The 21,166-nt window shown below is 37.2% G+C and overlaps 1 protein-coding gene across 1 annotated transcript in view; it reads left to right on the top strand.

Annotated features, from left to right (window-relative positions):
- LOC101740786 (protein sax-3) overlaps positions 1–21,166 on the top strand; it is an 85,722-nt gene that overhangs the window by 3,767 nt on the left and 60,789 nt on the right. The window contains exon 2 of the mRNA XM_021349096.3: positions 14,027–14,268. The gene's annotated coding sequence lies outside the window, so the exon portion shown is untranslated. The remainder of the gene's footprint in view (positions 1–14,026; positions 14,269–21,166) is intronic.

Genomic DNA, 21,166 nt, shown 5'->3' on the forward strand with positions numbered 1-21,166 from the left:
AGGCTACGTAAGCTAATTTTAGGCGAACATATATACACATATACATTATCTTTTATATATTATTATATAGATTTCAAATATATAAATCACTGTCACTAGCGCCCTCTATTCGGCACTAACGAAACTATGTTCGTCGGAGTGGTCATATCGCTCTTTATGTGCAAAGTATATTGATCAATAATTCATACCAATTATTGGGCTTACAGTTTTCGAGCTTTAGGCGAACGTACATACACAAAGACATTCTAGTAAAATAAGTAAAAGTAGTTTGAATTATATTTACAAATTGCGAAAATATATCCCTAATAATAATAATAATAATCGGTTTGCTAACGGCGAGTACTTTCATAGACATAACCAAGTGGCTAGGATTATCCATCAACAACTTGCTCTGAAATATGGTTTTCTTGATTCTGCTGTACCTTATTACCAATACCAACCTCAACCAGTTCTTGATAATGGTCATTTTACGCTCTACTGGGACCGATCTATTATCACGGATAGGTATATTGTTGCCAATAAACCTGATATTGTGATAATAGATCGATCTGCGCGTCGAGCAGTGTTGGTTAATGTCACCATTCCTCATGATGAGAACCTCGTGAAGGCAGAAAAGGACAAATTAATAAAATATTTAGACCTGGCCCACGAGATTCCCGCCATGTGGCATGTTGATTCAACCATCATTGTTCCAATAGTTGTATCGGTACACGGCTTGATAGCGAAAAGTTTCGATCAACATCTTAAGAAACTTTCGTTATCCAGCTGGGTTAAGGGCCTAATACAGAAAGCAGTTATCCTCGATACTGCACGCATTGTGAGGAGGTTTCTCACTCTGGAGTCCTAACCACTGGTGGCTTGTGTCGTAGACACCGCCATCAGCGGCAATCTATTTTTACATAGTGTTTTTAAAAAAATTGTATTTTTAATATCTTTTTAAAAAATATTATGTAATTAATAAGATTTTAAATAAATGTAAATAAATAATAATAAAAATCCTAATAATAATAAACATAAAATGAAGAAAAAAATAGGAATCGTTCTAAATAAAGAGCCAATTCTTATTTACAACAAATCATCGGAACTGTCTTCACAACTTATTCGCTTCAAAAATAGGGTGTTTCAAACATACCACTTAGACACCAAACAAGGGTGTATTAAGTGTGAGTTAAAATTTAAATTGATTCCACCCTCCCGCGGGAGAAAATTCAAATAGTGCAAGTTGTGATCTCGAGTTACTCGCTGTGTTTGTGGGATTCTTTTTTTGTAAATTGGACGCCTCGGGCTGTTTATACCAAAGAACGGGGCCGCTGACATGTATGTGTATGTGCATGCACCAAACGATGCTATTACATGCTTCATTTGTAAGGGTGCAGTCCCTATCATCTCTACAGTCGCTTCAAGTGCGCGAAAAATTTACAAAGAGACAAAACCACGAAATATCATGAAAACAAAATCGCCGTCGATTTTTTATTTTACTGGTGGCAGGACCTCTTGTGAGTCCGCGCGGGTAGGTACCACCACTCTGCCTATTTCTGCCGTGAGGCAGTAATGTGTTTCGGTTTGAAGGGTGGGGCAGCCGTTGTAACTATACTTGAGACCTTTAGAACTTATATCTCAAGGTGGGTGCCGCATTCACGTTGTAGATGTATATGGGCTCCAGTAACAACTTAACACCAGGTGGGCTGTGAGCTCGTCCACCCAGCTAGTTAATAAAAAAAAAAAAAAAAGAGGCAAAACCACGAATTATCATCAAAACAAAATCGCCGTCGATTTTTAATTAGTCACTTTCGGTAATTCAAAAGAAAAATTCAAATTTATGTTCCGAATCGTTTACCGTTGTACACAAAGCCTCGCGAACGGCAGATGAGCTGTAATATCATGCAAATTTCTACCGGTTTGAGTATGAAATTCATTTTATTTTTTCCTTTCATTTTCTTTAGGTTTCGGGGTCATGTCGTAAAAAGCTTTTACATTCGTCTCGCTTACAACATTCACAAAGGCGCGGCTGTTTTTCAAGGAGAGTACTCGATTAATTGACCTACAGTTGAAGTCATTAATGTTTGGGACTAGACAAAAATAAGAAATGCCAATTATATTACTATTAATAGCGGTGGGATAAAGTTTTTTGCATTGCAAATCTTTGTAAAAGTTTTTGCAGACTGGTTGAGAAAGCGTCGGATTTTGGAACGAAGTTCCTTGTGGGACGATGCGGAGGGGTACCCTAACCGGGAAAAAACGTCCGTAACGTAAGATTTTTTCTATTTAGTTTGTTATCAACAGGTGCCGTTGCACGTAAATTTAACAATTCCTGAATCCCGGTGACGAGATTTTACACAGCTGATAGAGGTTCTCGTATTTCTCTTGCTAAATCATACTCACCTAGCGTAGAGGGATACCGTGATCATGCAGGCGATTCTCCCAGGGCGAGGCTGCTCCATTGCACTGCGGAGTGGTTGACCCCTGCGATTATTTTTATCAATAAAAAAAATATAATAAAAAATGTATACCCGAATAATTATTTTCTTTATACCTCGAATAGGACTTAAAATGAATATTTTTAAAATATTATTGTGGCACTTCGTTCCTATCCGGTGTCCCACGATACCACACATCTTTTTTTAAGAGTGTTTATTTTCCTGTTCGTTTGGTCTGCGAGTCAAATAAAAGCGTCGCATGGATAAAACTGTACTTTTAGTTAGACATGGGATAGCCCTTTTCACGAGACTTCGCCCTTCAGACATCTGCACGAATCAATCTTAAATATTGAATTTGCTTCGTAATCTGATAGAAACTTTTACGGGAAACGAGTTTCTATTACGTTTTAAAGCAATTTGTTTCGCAATTCGCACCTACATTTTATATATGTAGGTGTCGGTGCTTGAAACTTGTAAACTGGGGTGGTATTCCAAAATTTTAATTACGAACGTGAGGATGAACAAAATGAGATTTGTGAGCTCGTAATGTTTCAATTTATTTTCCTCCACTTATGAAATTGTTCGGTAAATGGAATGTTTGTCTATTAAATTATTAAATTATGAATATCAAAATACTGAAACACTTTTAAAATTTTCGAAATATTGGCGAAATTGCCATTCTATCATTTGGACATTAAGCTTTTTAATTCACTGAATTCGAATTTCAAATGTCTCATTCCTTAGTTTTACTCCCAAAGGTAACTAATTGAAATCGAAAAATTAACAGACTATCTAGAATCCTTTGATCGGATTTAACTGTAAAAGCTTTTTTAGTTATATTTAAGCCCAGCTTGACTCACTTCTGCATACATATTTTAAAATAATCTATATATTAATACGTGAAGCAAAAACTTTGTATCCCTTTTTACGAAAATTGCGAGGACGGAGGAGTATGAAATTTTCCACGCTTATAGAGAATATAGAGAAGAAGAGCATAATGCTAATATTTTTTTTAAAATAATGCATAAAAGATACATTAAATCAATAAAGAAAACATTACACACACTACATACCATGTATTTGACGCACACACGCATGCATACTATTTATTGTCAAACTTTTGTTCTTGACGTCTGTTGTCAAATTGAGAATAGATTAAATATTGTTTGTCTTTGTTAATATTTTTTATAGTGTAGCCTTGGCGAAATTTGTGATTATAGAAGTATAAAATACAATCATAATAGTGTACAAACTTACAATTCCAATTAATTATAGTCGAATTTCGACTACTGCGGGACCTCTAGTTTTATTTAAAACCCGTTGTCCGTTAACTGTCAATTTCCAGAGCTTAAAAAAAATTACACAGCTTTTTTTATAGCGATGGGATTTAGACGTCGTGATTGGTAATCTGCCCAGAGAAACTTTTCACTTAAGCTTTAACAGGGCTCCTCTTTAATCCACCTTATTAATTAATCGAACCTGGGTTTATTATTAAAGTTTAAGGGTGATTATTAAAAGGCTTTTAGTCTATTGTTTAGTATTTTATTATCATCTTATAATTAGTTAAATATTTCATTATAAAAAAGTTATAATTCAGAGCTGATAAAAGCAATGTATTCGAAGACATTGGTATCAGGATTGGAAAGGCGCCCTACCCTGTCAAGATTTTTTTTGGACAAGACAAAACTTGAATTTAAATATTTAAGAATTTGTGATCAAAAGAGTTATATAGCTTACAAATATATTTAAGTTGATTTGATGATTGCTAAATATCAAACATTGTTGTATTACCATGTGTCTTTAGTATTTCTTTAGTATTTCCTGAGCGCTGTACACGCGCATATCATTCTTGAAGAAATGTTTGCGAAGAGTACTTTGCGGTAAGCTTTGGCTTAGCCAGAAGCACTTTAGCATTGATGACGTCCATGCGCGATCAGGTGGGTCGTATGCTCATCCAACTACAATTGAAATTGAAAAATATCTATTTGAAAGATAAAAAGCTTCCAACTCACCTGATATAAAGTGGCTACCATTGCTCATTAGTACACTACCTATTGCTAAGAACTCTTTCCAAAATGCTTTCAAAATAAACATGTTACAGCGCCAGTTACAGGGTATATTAAGGAGCATAGCAGTTTCAGGTGCTAGGAGAAGAACTGCGTCAGGTGAAAGAATTGATAGTCATTAAAATATTTTCTTTTAAACAAACTATAAGGTTTTTTTTCCTACCTATGCTGACAGCCTTGAGAGGCTATATCAGCTTTATCCTAGCGTGTAGGTGAGTTGTCGGGGCTCAAACCGGAAGTGTTGCTAACACTGGCCCTAGTAAGAGCAGTGCTTCGCAGAATCTACCACCGGATCGGAAACGCGACCCACTGCGAAGATCTGGCGAGAAACTCAGTTTGCTGTGTCTATGGGTTAATTTACTCGTCGAGCCCTTCGTCGCAAGCAACGGGTTCGGTGAGGACGGTGACCGGTGCTTAAGGTACCTAAAAGCACCGTTGATGGATCGCGAGGATCCGTAATGACGTGTTTAGAGCGATGTCGACTGTTACCATCCTATGAGTAATTAGTATTAAACTGAAATTTTATTCTAATGTTATTTTTGTGAATGTTCTCTAAATTGCTGTTTTAGAGTAATAAAGTTAACTTCAGAAGAAAACTCTTAAGTTATTAAAAATGTATCAAAAGTTATATAGCCTGAAATGTATTTACGGGAATCGCGTCATTTCTGTTTTGCCTGTTTGCTTCTCATAAATCTCACGCTATCTCTACTGCGATATACATTAACGTTTCCTACTCCAAATTTAGGTAACTACATTTTCAAGGCATTTTTAAAAGTATGTAATTATGTTGTAAATCCTTACTAAGGTAACAACTTAATTAGTTATCTTGATTGTGCTTTTTTATTATATAGAAAAGACTCAATTAGGATTATTCGCTCGAAGCATTATCTAATAGATGTATAATAATAAAATAGGGAAAACTTGTAGCATACAAATATACAAATATGTTGATAAATAGGGCCACATAGATTTTTCACTAATTTTCTCGCCGGATTTTTTCAGTAACACCGAAAAAGATGACGCTTAAGCAGCTCTTTTTTTATTACTTTTGTAGTAGTTGTACAGAGAAGCCCACCTGATGGTAAGTGGTTACCGACACTCAAGGACCTCAGCAGCAATGCCAGGGGCAGAGCCAAGCCGCTGCCTACCAACATTTCTATCTACATTTATTTGCAAGAGAGCAATCGGGTGACGAAAGACAGCGCTTTTTTTTGCTTAGATGGGTGGACGAGCTCACAACCCACCTGGTGTTAAGTGGTTACTGGAGCCCATAGACATCCACAATGTAAATGCGCCACCCACCTTGAGATATTAGTTCTAAGGTCTCAAGTATAGTTACAACGGCTGCCCCACTCTTCATGAAGCTACTTCGTGAAGCAGTAATGCGTTTTGGTTTGTCCTTCAAACCAAAACGCATTACTGCTTCACGGCAGAAATAGGCAGGGTGGTGGTACCTACTCGCGTGAACTCACAAGAAGTCCTACCACCAGTAATTAACTAGGTACGTATTTCATTAGAAAAATTGGTACCCCCCTGGGATTCGAACACCGGTGCATGGCTCAATACGAACGCACCGCACGTCTTATCCTTTAGGCCACGACAACTTCATAAATGTCCTAAAATGTGTGTATGAATGGGTGACTCTAATTTTAGACTTGGGATATATCACCGAACGAGAAGTCCACTGATTATTGTACTGAACATAGCTGGCTCGGTGACCGAGTGGAGGAGGGGTGGGATGAGCTCTGCGTGGATATTTCCACCCGCCTGCCTCAGTTGAGTTCTATTTCATTCGAGAATCGGTTGTTGGTTCTCAAGCAATTCTCTCCGCTCCATCAACATGTAGATGTCGATTTTCACCTTGATGGGGTGGTTGGCTCATGTCGATTTTCTGATATACAACAAAAAGTATTAGTGATTATAATCAGTCATTATAAATACTCCATTCAAAGTTTGCAGTTCAAAAAGCTGTTTTATCGTTTTCAAACTGGAATGCCGTTTTACTTCAGAATTTTTTTTTTTTTTTATTGCTTAGATGGGTGGACGAGCTCACAGCCCACCTGGTGTTAAATGGTTTCTGGATCCCATAGACATCTACGGCGTAAATGTGCCACCCACCTTGAGATATAAGTTCTAAGGTCTCAAGTTTAGTTACAACGGCTGCCCCACCCTTCAAACCGAAACGCATTGCTGCTTCACGGCAGAAATAGGCAGGGTGGTATCTACCCGCGCGGACTCACAAGAGGTCCTACCACCAGTAAAAAATACTTCATACAAAATACTTTTTACCTCTTAACCGTAATTCATGACAGTTAATTCTTGAAATTTTTAGAGTCCTATTTTTATAGCATGATGTTCTTTTTCTATGATGTATCGAACCAAGTTGTGGTGGCAAAACTATGATTTATATTGCCCCATTTCATATTTCAAAATTAACTAGCACGTACCGTTTCTGATCTGAACAACGTGTATATGAGCAAACAATGGGTCAGACATCATAATAGGAACAGACACCCACCGACGCGAGCTCTACCGTATTTTGCGTTGGGTTCCATTCAAGTGTACGGCTCAATTTGTAGTGCTGTGGATTTTACGAACTGAAGAGTGAACGTACAATTTTGTTTCGATAAAGTACTGCAGATACTTTAATTTATATACTCGAAACAACGGAAAAATTCATATACCTGGGCTCCATAAATACCGGATCATGCGAACCTGACATACGAAGACGTATTGGGATAGCAAAAAGTGTCATGTCTCAGCTCGGTAGCATCTGGTCCGATAGAAACTTCTCCATAAAAACTAAACATAAACTTGTGACCAGTCTGGTGTTTTCTATCTTCTTATTTCATGCGGAGGTAAGAACAATAAAAAAGGCTGATCGGAGTCTGGTTGCGCTTGAAACGTGGTGCTGGAGGAAGATACTGCGAATTGCCTAGACGGCACATAAGAACAACGCACAAATTCTGGAAAAACTAGACTTCTTCACAAGACTTTCCACCATCTGCCTACGTAGGATTTTCGAGTTTTTCGGTCACGTTTCGAGGAAGAAGGATGACTTTCATCACCGGCAAAGTGGAAGGAAAGAGACCAAGAAGCCGAAGTGTCATGCGCTGGTCCGATCAACTTAAGACGACACTGGACAGGAAAAAATGGAGGAACATAGTTGGGACTAAATAGTCTCTAAAGGTCACGACCTTCACCATTGGGGAGCACATGCAACAAGGAGATATATCAATTCTTGAAATTATTAATTATTTATTAATTACTTATGTTATATATATATATTTTTTTTTATTGCTTAGGTGGAAGGACGAGCTCACAGCCCACCTGGTGTTAAGTGGTTACTGGAGCCCATACTCGTAGACATCTACAACGTAAATGCGTCACCCACCTTATGTGAATTTTCTGTTTTTGTTGTTTTGATAATAATGAAAATTAAACTATTATATTTGCCATATGCTTAATGGTGATTGAGAAAGCGTTTTTCTTCAGTTATATTCTTTCGTCAACAGCTTTGTTTTTCAAACTAGTAGGTACGTCGAAGTTACCTGTTAGACTTAGTTATACTGTAGTTGCAATGATCCGAACAGCGAGTCGGCCGTCGCGACGCCGGCAAATGGATTGGATGTCACCACTACACGGGAATGCACGCACGTAGGTAACGAATTCGATCAATAATTTGGGAACAAACGTTTTTATTTACTCGTTTTTAGACGGGGAAAAAACAAAACAGATTCCTATGCTTTTTTCCGATCATAAAAGTATTGCGAAAGGTCTTTTGGATGATTATAATTTGAATATACTGATAGTCATTATTGGTCATTAAAGACCCCCGAAATAACCGGTTTTTCTACTTTCGAGTTCTGCATATTGCTAATAAGTGAGTTAAGAATAGGGCTCAGTCAGTACTTTTTATGCCTGAAGACATGTTCTTCTTCAAACAAGACGTTTGAAAAGTCATCAGTGGTTAGTAGGTAGCAGCTTGACCTGGTATTCTTGATATTCATGAGCGGTGGCGACCGCTCGTCCGTCAGGCAAAGGATAAGACGTCCGGTGCATTCGTATCGAGCGATGTAACGGTGTTAGAATCCCGCAAGTGGGTACCAGTTTTTCTAATGAAATACGTACTTAACATAATATGTTCACGATTGACTTCCACGGTGAAGGAATAACAATATAATTTGCGTAATTACTAATGGTAGGACCTATTGTGATAGGAGTGGGTGATATAAATCGTATATAGATTCAATATCTATATATCGCAGCAATATCGTTGAATCCGATATCGCCCCGCACGAAATCTATATATCGATATCAGCCGATACACGATATTGCTCGATGTGATGCGCATCGCCATATCGTACCGATTCGTGAATCGAAATCTATATTTCGATATCAGCCGATACACGATATTGCTCGATGTGATGCGCATCGCCATATCGTACCGATTCGTGAATCGAAATCTATATTTCGATATCAGCCGATACACGATATTGCTCGATGTGATGCGCATCGGCATATCGTACCGATTCGTTAATATCAGCAATATTCGTTTGGTTCGTATCGAATCGGCCAGAGTGAGTGAGCGCACGATAGGGATATCATGTGATGTTTGAAACAGAAACAGGCATTATCCATACAATTGTAAACCTTATATTTAAGTCCATATGTCTGTAGATTATTCTTAGCGTATCAGCAGGATACAATTTAGGAAAGAAGTTTCAACTTTCGACCCTAACTTGAATGCAGTATAGCCTATTTGCATCGTTGAATTTAATTTCACGCGCTTTGACCTTGAACTAGAATTTTTGGACAAGTGTTTATAAATACTTAAAAGTTTTTTGTGTTTGATTTTTAAAGTACACATTTTTCTATTTTTAGTTGAATCCAAATAATTGAGTTTATTTCTTGTGTTTGTATTAAGCTTTTGAAATCTACACTCTTTTGGTATTTTGGTATGTAATGTATGGTTTGTAATTTTAAATTAAGACAAAAAATACTAAAAACTGAAAATAATGTAGCCAGTCCTAAGCCTGGTAAAAGCATGAAGGAAAGTATTTTTTGATATTTTTATTTTCATGTTCTTTTTATTACTTTAAGATCATATTATAAATTGATATCAGAAAACCAACCGTATAACGTTGACTTAAATCTATATCTACTACGATATTATATCAGCGTATCGTTTCAAATCTCAAATATCATGAATCGAGAAAATCTACTAGCATCCATCAATATATAGATTCAATATCCGATATTGATCCTCGATATATAGATACGATTCGATACGCGGCAAAACCGATATTACCCACTCCTATATTGTGAGTCCGCACGGGTGGGTACCACCACCCCGCCTATTTCTGCCATGAAGCAGTTATGCGTTTCGGTTTGAAGGGTAGGGCAGCCATTGTAACTATACTTGAGACCTTAGAACTTATATCTCAAGGTGGGTGGCGCATTTAAGTTGTAGATGTTTATGGGCTCCAGTAACCACTTAATACCAGGTGGGCTGTGAGCTCGTCCAACCATCTGAGCAATAATAAAAAAAAAATGCAGCGTGAAGGTTTTAATGCAATTAGCTATTTTTTATTCTGCTGCTTACTCTTCAGTTACGTTTGACATAAAATTATTATTTGGCCATTATTATAGACTTATAGCGTATACGAGCAAATTATTATAAAGATCATATCATATCGGTAGGACGTTCTTTAGCCGGCCTAGATAGAGGCGGGGTGGGTGGCGACATTTACACTATTATGCCTATGGCATAGATAATACACATAAACTAGTTTTAGATAAGCAACTCAAGCACTCCAAAAAAATGTTTACGGGCGTCGGCCACTAGATGGCTTCGCTTCGATTAGTTTCTCTTTGCTCAATACTTTATTTTTAATTAAGGATTTTGTAAATTTTCAGAAACTACAAATTGATAAAATTTAATCCATTTGTCTATAACAAATAAAGATTTGTATGAATTTTTATTTTCTGTGTTTAGTTATACAATAATTAAATGCCTTAACTTTAATAACATATAAGTTTAGAGGTACCCGCTACAAGGTGTCGATGGTTTCCATACAAAAAATATTTGTCTTAAAGTATCGCAGTTTCAGGGCCCTGGCCTATGGTTTACAGTAACAACTTAAAACCAGGTCCGTGAGATATTTTAATATAACAAAGGTGTACTGTGTTATGAGCCGTAATAGTCCTGATTTTTTTCTGTCTTTACCTTTCTATCAAGCAGTCTTTCTAGATTAAATGGAAAAGTTAAAGATGACAAAACGTACTTTTCCACCCTATATTGTTGGGTAGAAGGTTTTTTTTTTGTAACAATTCAAAATAAACGGATGAATACTGCTACATTGAGTGTCAACTTTTTGTATGATTTTTTTGTGGCACCGAGACCTTTGGGGGAGAGTGATTAATTAAAGAGGGACATTTCGAGTACACTGTGTTCATTTTGTGGAAGCCTTTCAGGCATTTCCGAGTGAATGTTTGAGTTTTACTTTTGAAGGAATTACGTTTTCAAAATAGTTTGCAAAGGGAAGCCTTGCCTTTTGTTCTGGAAGGCAGACGACCGCACGACCTAGGTGATGGTGAATGATTACCGTCACTCATGGACGTCAGCAAGTATAGTCAAGCCGCTGCCTACCATTGCGTTTCGGTTTGAAGGGTGGGGCAGCCGTTGTAACTATACTGAGACCTTAGAACTTATATCTCAAGGTGGGTGGCGCATTTATGTTGTAGATGTCTATGGGCTCCAGTAACCACTTAACTTGAAGTCGTCGTGGTCTAACGGATAAGACGTCTGGTACATTCGTGTTGAGTGATGCACCGATGTTTGAATCTCAGGCGGGTACCAATTTTTCTAATGAAATACGTACTTAACAATTGTTCACGATTGACTTCCACTGTGAAGGAATAACATCGTGTAATAAAAATGAAACCCGCAAAATTATAATTTGCGTAATTACTGGTGGTAGGACCTTTTGTGAGTCCGCGCGGGTGGGTACCACCTACCGCCTATTTCTGCCGTGAAGCAGTAATGCGTTTCGGTTTGAAGGGTGGGACAGGCGTTGTAACTATACTCGAGACTTTAGAACTTATATCTCAAGGTGGGTGGCGCATTTACGTTGTGGATGTCTATGGGCTCCAGTAACCACTTAACACCAGGTGGGCTGTGAGCTCGTTCACCAATCTAAGCAATAAAAAAAAAACACCAGGGGGGCTGTGAGCTCATCCACCCATCTAAGCAATAAAAAAAAAACTCTTCATATGCCTCATTTGAAGAAAAAGATGTCATAGCACTCATTAACGAGGAGGGGGATTCATTCCAAAATACGAACTGGGGATGAACACAGTAATTCTAGGTAATGTGAATTAACTCTGCTCCGGTGGTGGTAAAAAGTCCCACAGCAGCAGGAAGCAGTTGCTCCCAGAGTATAAGGTTCCCCAAAACGCTCCTATACAAACACCTTTTTGTTTCTTTAATAAGGATAATAATGAGACTACTCAAACTTGTTCTATAATACCAAATGTTCAAGACTTGTGTTTTCTCGAAAATGAAGCCCAGATTTAGTTCACATGTAAATCTATGTAAACGCTATTTGATGTTTGCCGACCGCTATTACTAAACGGTTACAATCTAACCAGGAGAAGTACAGCCGAGTCTTTAAGGCAAGCGCCATTGTTACTGAAAGTGTCAAGTCGGTGACCACAACCGCGGTCACTGTCCATTGGTTGAAGTCAGGTATTGTATAATGGCTGCGATACCCCTCCTCCTTAAAATCGGAACACATGACTACTTCGAAGATTAAATGTTTAAGAAGGTTGTATTCATAATATATTTTACCGCCAATATAAACAGCACGCCCCGTGGCATCATGTGTTTAGGGGTCGTTTCAGTAAGTCAGATACCTATAGTAGCATTCGTTAAAAATTATGCATTCAATACATTGTTGTCAATACCATGTCCTTCATGTAGTGTTGGTGGTATAAAGATATAAAGATACAGCAAAATCTGTAATAATGCAATGATCACATACATATCTCAAGACATGAGACAGAATTCATAAAAACTATCAACAGGAGAATAAACAAACAAAGCTGTGTATAACAATAAAACAATTTTACATTCGTACTTAAGTCATGAATTTAATACCAAAAAACAACCATTTTTAATTTTAAATACACACACAATGCTAACACAAAACTTCAATTACATCGCCGTTAAATCCACAATCCGCTTGGGGTATCAACAAAAACATTCTATGCTAATGGTTTAAACAGAACATTAAAGGAAAAAAAGAAAGAGAATTAAACACTGAAAAACATTTCATTACGAAAAAAGAAAACACGGTTAATGCTCCAACGCGAAAAAGGTACAGATATAAGCTACCTCTCCCCATTAAAACGGCAGATAAGGCTTGAGAATACGAATACGAAAGCTAACAGAGTAACATTATTTAATTATAGTTTGGAGCTTTTTATTCAGAATGGTAAGGTCGCAACGCCACCAAATTAGCATTGTATCTATAGGTCTGATTTACGTGGATATCTCCTGGAAAATTTTTCATTAAGCCTTTCCATTATAATATCTTGTTCATATACTGTAAGGCTTTTTTCAATGTTTTTTTTTAATATTTAAACTTGTGTACTGTAAGGGAAACGAAAACACCACAATACAAACCCGTTAGCCTCGTTAGATACAAAATCAGGACTACCATGGTTTATTTATTTATTATGATTATGTTGAGACAATTATCTAATATGATGGATGACCGGTTTAGATTGGGAAATGATTTTTCTTACTACTTTAAAAAAAAAACTATTTCCCATTAAACAATCGAGATTTAGTTAAAACACTGCATACAGCGAAGCACTTTACCTCTTTATGTTCTGCATCAACAGTGATTCGTTCTCAAAATTAAACATGATTAAAATTCTTACAATGTACTAATGTAATGAAAATTTGGTCTCTGTAACCGATGTTAAACACACGACAAGAGTGCTGTCAGCTCATACATCGTTAATTTCCCGTCAACTCAAGTTTTTATTGTGTGTAATTTTTCCTTTTCTCACGAATGTATATATCACTTGAGGACGTGTGACACGGCGAGTGCATTTGTCTTACAGAGATAATGAAATCTACGCTTCAGTGATTTTCTGGTCCGTAAGACAAAAGTAGGATGTTAAAGTGAATGGGACGAAATTAATTATTTAGTCTTTTGGATTTTAGCAAATTGAAGAGTTCTGAATTGAGAGTTGAGAGACTAAATTAGTTTCACTGGCCACTTGTAATAAACAATCTTATGAAACTTTAAACGATCTTATGAAACTTGTTTTATCCCTCGACACAATGCCATTTTCTTTTATAATACAAGATATTCGACCCCCAAATTTTATGATACCCACCCAGATTTCCAGCACTCATAAATGCGCCCTTTAACTAAAGACCCTGTGAAACATTTCTACCTGCTTCCGATATTGCACCGACATATGAAGACTAGAACTTTAGTTAAGCATATATATACGATGTTTAAGGTACAAGATGCGCGCGTCTGTTATTGGGAAGGCTCCTGGAGGCTTTAGCCCTCCCCTCAGTACTAGTTCAGCGGTCGGTGCGGACAAACGTGCTTTGGGCGGCTGAATATTCCGCCCACGAAGAGCGTAACTTGCAAACGATGCTGTTTTCAAGTAGATTCAGTGATCTGAAGTGCAGTGCTTGAACGAATTAATGTGAATGGACTTGTTGATTGTTTTTGACTTCTTATTGGAATTTTCACGTAAGTTTTTCAAGTCCATAATGTGTTTTAGTCATTTTCAAATTTTAATAAAAGTTTTCAAAATTTAATGCAACAACAAAATGGAATTACGTTTGGATAAAAATACTAATGATTACAGACATAAGTAACAAAATTTTATGTTATTTATTAAGTTCACGTAAAATTATGAAATTTATCTGTTCTTAAGCTTAATGATAAATGAATATGTTAAAAACAGTGTAGGTTGGCATTGTCGATGTTAATGAGCGATGGTAACCACGTATCACCCACCAGATTAGCCATACGCCTATCTTCGAAACTAATATCAGAACTGTTAAATATGATGTACCGTATCCTAAGGAGGGTCGCACACGTTTGGGTGATAATACCTATTGTTACAACCTATTGTTATAAGACTATGTTTTATCGCTACCTCTTTGTATCACACGAACAGCAATTTATTAACAGCACACACGTTCTTAACGAGAAGTTTTAAGGCCCATTTTTCCTCGGCATTTCTTTCCAACCCGGAACATATTGTTTTCTCATCGTCCGAGATTCGAGCACTACAATAGATTCAAATGACTTTATCCGTTGCGTCTTCATTCAGCATTGTCATGTACAAAAAACGCGTTGGTGTAAATTATGTTAGTCTTTTTAAAATTCGTGTTCAGGACCGTTGATACAAGTGATACGGATAGTGGATGTCCAAGAATAATATTTGAATAATAATCGGGAGGGTCTTGTAACGGCCTGTTTGAAGATACGCTTTTCTGTTTATTTTTAATTCTGTTGAAGTGCTTTTTTGTTACAAAGGCAACGTTTGTGTGTGATCGTCTTTGGTTGTGGGAATGAGAAGGCTACGTTCATCAGACAGATATTTAGATGGTTTGATAATACGAAGACTTGACTCGACCCACGAAAATCAGAGAAGTTCTTGTTCTTTACGAACCAACGCTCTCGTGGAGAATCCAAATCAAATCAATCCAACTTTATTAGCTAAAACACGGTTTACAAAGTTTTTGATAGTTATTTTATAGAACAGCGTGTTTCTACCAGGCCGGCGTGCAAATATTATAATATAAAAAAAATATTTACATTAAATGCAGTCAGTAAATATGTTAATTAATTAAAATATCAAACAAAAAAATAAATTAATTGAATAAGAATCAGTTATTTATATCATAACACGAAAACAAAGAACAAAAAGAAGCGAATTTAAAATTAACATAATGATTTATCATTTAAAAAATCGTTACCTGCATAATAACATCTTAAGGTTAATAATTTTCCAAGAGTTCCAAAATCTATATCATTGATTTACGGCATTAGATTATGCATAATGGTATTAGACATCAATCCTGAGGTCCATAGTTTATTGTTTTTAAAGACAAACGAACTACCAGTAATTAAGTAACATCGTCAATGCCATATCATAGCTCTGCCCGTGGCGTTGCTGAAGTCCATGGGCGACAATAACCACTCATCATCAGGTGGGCCGTATTATCGTCTGCCTACAAGGGCAACAAAAAAATCTGATCTACTGTCTAATTTTTAAATAGCATTTGAAGAAGTCATAGTGCTCAGGCAATCCATTGTAGGGGATTTTATTCCAAGCTCTATGATTCAATTTTTTAAGAACTAGTAATTTTTTTTATCTTTCTGTTGTAATATGTATTTTAATATAAATTAAATTTGTTTAATTTTTTTTTTTGCGTAAATCACATCTCAATTTATTTATTTCCCGACTGTCGAAGACCGAATACCTCTTTTTATTTTGTCACTAAATTATTATATCTTTATAATTATATCTTTACGAACATGGTTTTGCGATCGCGTATAACTTATCACAGATCGTTGTCATTAACTGTGATTTGAAATTTTTTAATATGTACTGTCCAATACATATCACAACGGTTATATCTAACGTATCGGACTTTCAGGAAAACTTTTGATACAATGGTAGGGCACAGTCTCGAACCTACAACCACGCACGTAGCAAACAAGGATGATTTCGCTGAGGCATGTGAGTGTCAAGTGATTTGACATCGAGTATACTAATAGAATACGGTCACACTTCGCTGTAACTTGCGAAATCTTTTATCAATCCTATACTTTTTTTATTTTTTTTTATTGCTTAGATCGGTGGACGAGCTCACAGCCCGCCTGGTGTTAAGTGGTTACCGGAGCCCATAGACATCTACAACGTAAATGCGCCACCCACCTTGAGATATAAGTTCTAAGGTCTCAAGTATAGTTACAGCGGCTGCCCCACCCTTCAAACCGAAACGCATTACTGCTTCACGGCAGAAATAGGCAGGGTGGTGGTACCTACCCGCGCGGACCCACAAGAGGTCCTACCACCACTAAAGAAGGTCCTACCACAAAATACATATTATAATTTTGTTGAATCTCCTCAATACGGCAGACTCAAAAACATCTCTGATTTTCAGTAACCCCTGTATTATAGTTTCAACTGAATAGGATAATAATAAAAAAAAAAAAATTGATACACAAATTAGAAGATTACTCCGTTTTTTTGCCATTAAAATTAGCAGTTTGACTGACATTTTAGATAGAACAATTTATGTTTTTTATCGTCAGTAACATCAAGCAAGTATCTATTACGTAATTGCGTTTTGATAAATCGCCAAACATTATTACGGGCGGCGAAAGGAATGGAACCGCTCAACTCGGAACGACATTGGAGTCCACGCAGGAATCATCATTATTCCTTGTGCGATAAAGTTCATTCTTGATGGCATGAGAGAACGCGTAAAATAAACATTATGAATGTGATATAAAAACGCGCCGCGGATGCTCCGACGAAAGGGATTCTTTCAGGAAATTGAGTAAAGATGAATGTGATTAATAGGTGCTTTACGAACTTGACTGCTGCCTTGAATAAATAATTCGTTACCGTTTGATAGTACATTAAGACAAATCGATGACTTTTAGAATCACTCAAAATGCTTATACGAGTATTCAATTACGTTCAAAACCTCCCGATGTATTTTTTACATGAATGGCTGAATGAGCAGGCCCCCTGATGTTAACCATTTCAAGAGCGCTATGACATGTTCTTCTTCAAAAACGGCTTGTGGAGAGTATTAAGCGGTAGGCAGCGGCTTGGCTTTGCCGCTGGCATTGCTGAAGTCCATGAGCGACGGTAACTACTCACACTGGGCCGCATGCTCGTTTGCCTACAAGGGCAATAAAAAAAAACTGGCTGGAGTCGAGCGCAGGTATTCATCGTGAGGTCTAAATCTGAATTGTGTACCTAGCGACAGAAACAGGAAAGATGATGCTACTTACCCGTGTGAGCATACGGCCCACCACCAGCAATTAAGCCAGTCACGATTTTTGCGGATTTCATTTTGTTACTCTTGTGAATTTGCTGTTTCACTACAAAATTGGGTACCTACATGCGGGATTTGTATCGCTGCAAAGTCGTAGCGTTCGGAACGAGTACACTAGGTACCTTATTGTTTAGGTCTCTACTATTTCTATTTTATATCAAAAATGTTATTATATTGTTCACTAGCAAGCCACACAGACTTTTTTCCTACATATTCGCTGGTAGCCTACAGGGTTTTTGAGCTTCGCGCGATCAGATGGTTAAGGTCACGGGCTCAACCTAAGAGAATTTGCTAACACCAGCAAGACCAGTGCTTTGCATAATCTACTACCGAATCGGAATCGCGACCCACCGAGAAGATCCGACTAGAAACTCAGTAGGCTGTGCTTATGGGTTGAACAGAAGTCTTGCTCTGAAAATATTGTCAAATCGGATGCTATCGCCGCATACCGGATCTATTTGTAAATAAAAAGGATGCAGCGATCCATTCTTTAATTTTATTTATTAAATACGGTTCAGCTATTGAATAGGAGATTCGCGACAAACGCTTATGACGTGACCAACTCTGAAAATCTCAGAATGTAACTGCTTATATAAGATTTCGTCTATATGCTATTTGTAGTAAACCACAATTAGGAAAGTTACTTTTTAAGTTAAATGTAAAATTTCTTTAAACACATACAAAATAAAAATATTTAACAAGCATTTCGGAAAAGATAAAAACCGCAAATGCTATTTTCTTTGTACGTCTATTTTGTACTAAATTATAAGCAAGGCTTTCTCGTTCGCCACCCTGCCAGGGAAATATGATCGCGTGTGTCTGCGGGCGCTCTTCGCACGCCATTCGGATATTTTCCAACTTGTACTTTTGCAGCCTACGTAACAAAAAATAATCTCACGACTTCTCACGGCATCGCATCGTCAGAGGCATCGATTCTTACAGCACCTTGAAAGTTATGTTTTGCGAAGTTTGTACCAGTTTTTGCAAAACAATTTATAGTTTGAAGTCGTCGTGACCTAAAAGATTAGACGTCCGATGCATTCGTGTTCGAATCTCGCAGGCGAGTACTAATTTTTCTAATGAAATACGTACTTAACAAATGTTCACGATTGAGTTCCACAGAGAAGGAATAACATCGTGTAATCAAACCCGCAAAAATTATAATTTGCGTAATTACTGGTGGTAGGACCTGTTGTCAGTCCGCACGGATAGGTACCACCGCCCTACCTATTTCTGCCGTGAAGCAGTAATGCGTTTCAGTTTGAAGAGTGGGACTGCCGTTGTAACTATACTGAGACCTTAGAACTTATATCTCAAGGTGGGTGGCGCATTTACGTTGTAGATGTCTATGGGCTCCAGTAACCGCTTAACATCAGGTGGGCTGTGAGCTCGTCCAACATCTAAGCAATAAAAAAGTAGTTCACATGCTATTTAAAAATCGGTATTAGAATCCTTTCTTTTTCTTTCTTCAGATAAGTTATAGTCTTGTTGGCATTTTTTTTCACTTATCAATGGTAGGTATTCTTTTCAATGGTAATCATTTTTTTTCACTTATCAATGGTAGGTATTCTTTAGTAATCTTATCACAAAACAACCAACAACCAGTTCGCTTAAGGAACTCCAGAAATGTTATTCTTTTTTATTTTGTTTTTATTGCTTAGATGTGTGGACGAGCTCACAGCCCACCTGGTGTTAAGTGGTTACTGGAGCCCATAGACATCTATAACGTAAATGCGCCACACACCTTGAGATATAGTTCTAAAGTCTCAGTATAGTCGCAACGGCTGCTCCACCCTTCAAACCGAAACGCATTATTGCTTCACGGCAGAAATAGGCAGGGTGGTGGTACCCACCCGCGCGGACTCACAAAGGTCCTACCACCGGTAAGGAAGTTCGCGTAAGGAACTATAGCAATGTTATTCTTTTAATAATTTCATCAAAAACCAGCGAGCTACCCAACTCGTGTCAGAAATTAGTTCTAATTATCACCACAGAAGTTGTGTATTTAGTTAATAACCAGAAACTTCCCTGAGTAATTTCGTACGTGTGTACTGTTAGTGAACAAGGATCGGGACGACGTGTTAATTTGGAATGTCATGCGATGAGTAGTAACCTCCGCATTGTTGGGGTCGTCACAAAAGAAACGTTGCACGAAATTACTAAGGTTTTCTTGCGTGTTAGATGATTCCGGTAATAGATGTTTGCTTTAATTTCAATGTTTCAGCCCTTGCTTTATTTTTGTTTGGTTTTGCGATTGTTTACCGTTTGTTTTTCGGGTTTCGATATTGTGATGTTAATTTTCTTTATTGGACCCGTCACGATTTAATGCGTAATACGAACTCTTTTTAGGGGGCTAAATAACCTTTAGTTTAATAAGTTATGTCTCGCTGAAATTGTTTTGATCATAAATATGTGATCCGGATTCTTGGACCATTTGTTATTATTTTGTCCGCCTCTAGAAGCAGATTTTTTTTTAATTTTCCTAATTCGAAACTTCATGTCCTGAATAGTATTTGTTTCGATAGTAATGATTACAAGTAGCAGAATCTGTGAAACAAACATACCCTCTGGGATTACGAAGCTGGATAATTAAATCCACTTTGCGAATTCCGGTAACCGCCTAACACCAGGTTGGAAATGAATATGCCCATCACAGATAACAGAAATGTTATATGATTTGGGGAATTACGACAATAAGTAACTAAGCTCTAACTTTAGTCTGGTATTGTTTTTTTGTAGAACAAAATGCTTTGCTAAGCTAAATTGTTAGTGTTTATGTCTTTGAATGATTCTACATCGGTAGACAAAAAACTAAGAAATGGAGTGAAAGGATTACTAGATGGCACCGGAAAAAACTGGAACTTATATGAAACGATAAACAGCAATAAAAACACTCCAACCAACATGTTCTATCATTCAAACTAAGCCCACCTGTGTGCATTTACCCAACTTTCTGTACAGTAAAGCGTAGACCAGACAATTTTGAACATACAAAACGCATTTACGAAGGTCAAGGAAGCAACGAAGCGAACGTAAAAGCGTCAATTAGATTAACAGCAACGCTCCCCAACGTAAATTGTCCAGAATGGGGTGGCTATCCAACTATATTAGCTATTTCGTATACCTTTGCCACGTTATGTTGCTTAAAGTTGTGGTTTTTGATTCTAATTGATTTTTATATTTACGAAGGCAAGCTAATATTTGGCCCAGATTGGATTCCATTATCGAACAGCCGAGGAAGATAATTAGGATAAAATGGGATGAGGGTGTTACTCCTACGATTGGCTAATTGAGAACTAAATAGATTAATACAGGTGATCTGGACTGATATGACCTCTGTATGTTTGGACTGTATGTGTTCTTAAGTACAGTTATTATCAATACTTCAATAAAAGCTTATGTCCTAGTACCATCAATGTAGGAAAGTTGACACCTGAGCAATTTCAATAGACGTTTTTCTTTCAACTCCGATTATTAAGAAGATTTATTCTAAGCGCTAAGAACATTGTAAAATAAAATCGCTTTTAAGCTTCATTTAGTTCTCTTTATGTATAAACCAC

Source organism: Bombyx mori, chromosome 13 (assembly GCF_030269925.1).
Source record: "Bombyx mori chromosome 13, ASM3026992v2".
Classification (NCBI taxonomy): Eukaryota; Metazoa; Arthropoda; class Insecta; order Lepidoptera; family Bombycidae; genus Bombyx; species Bombyx mori.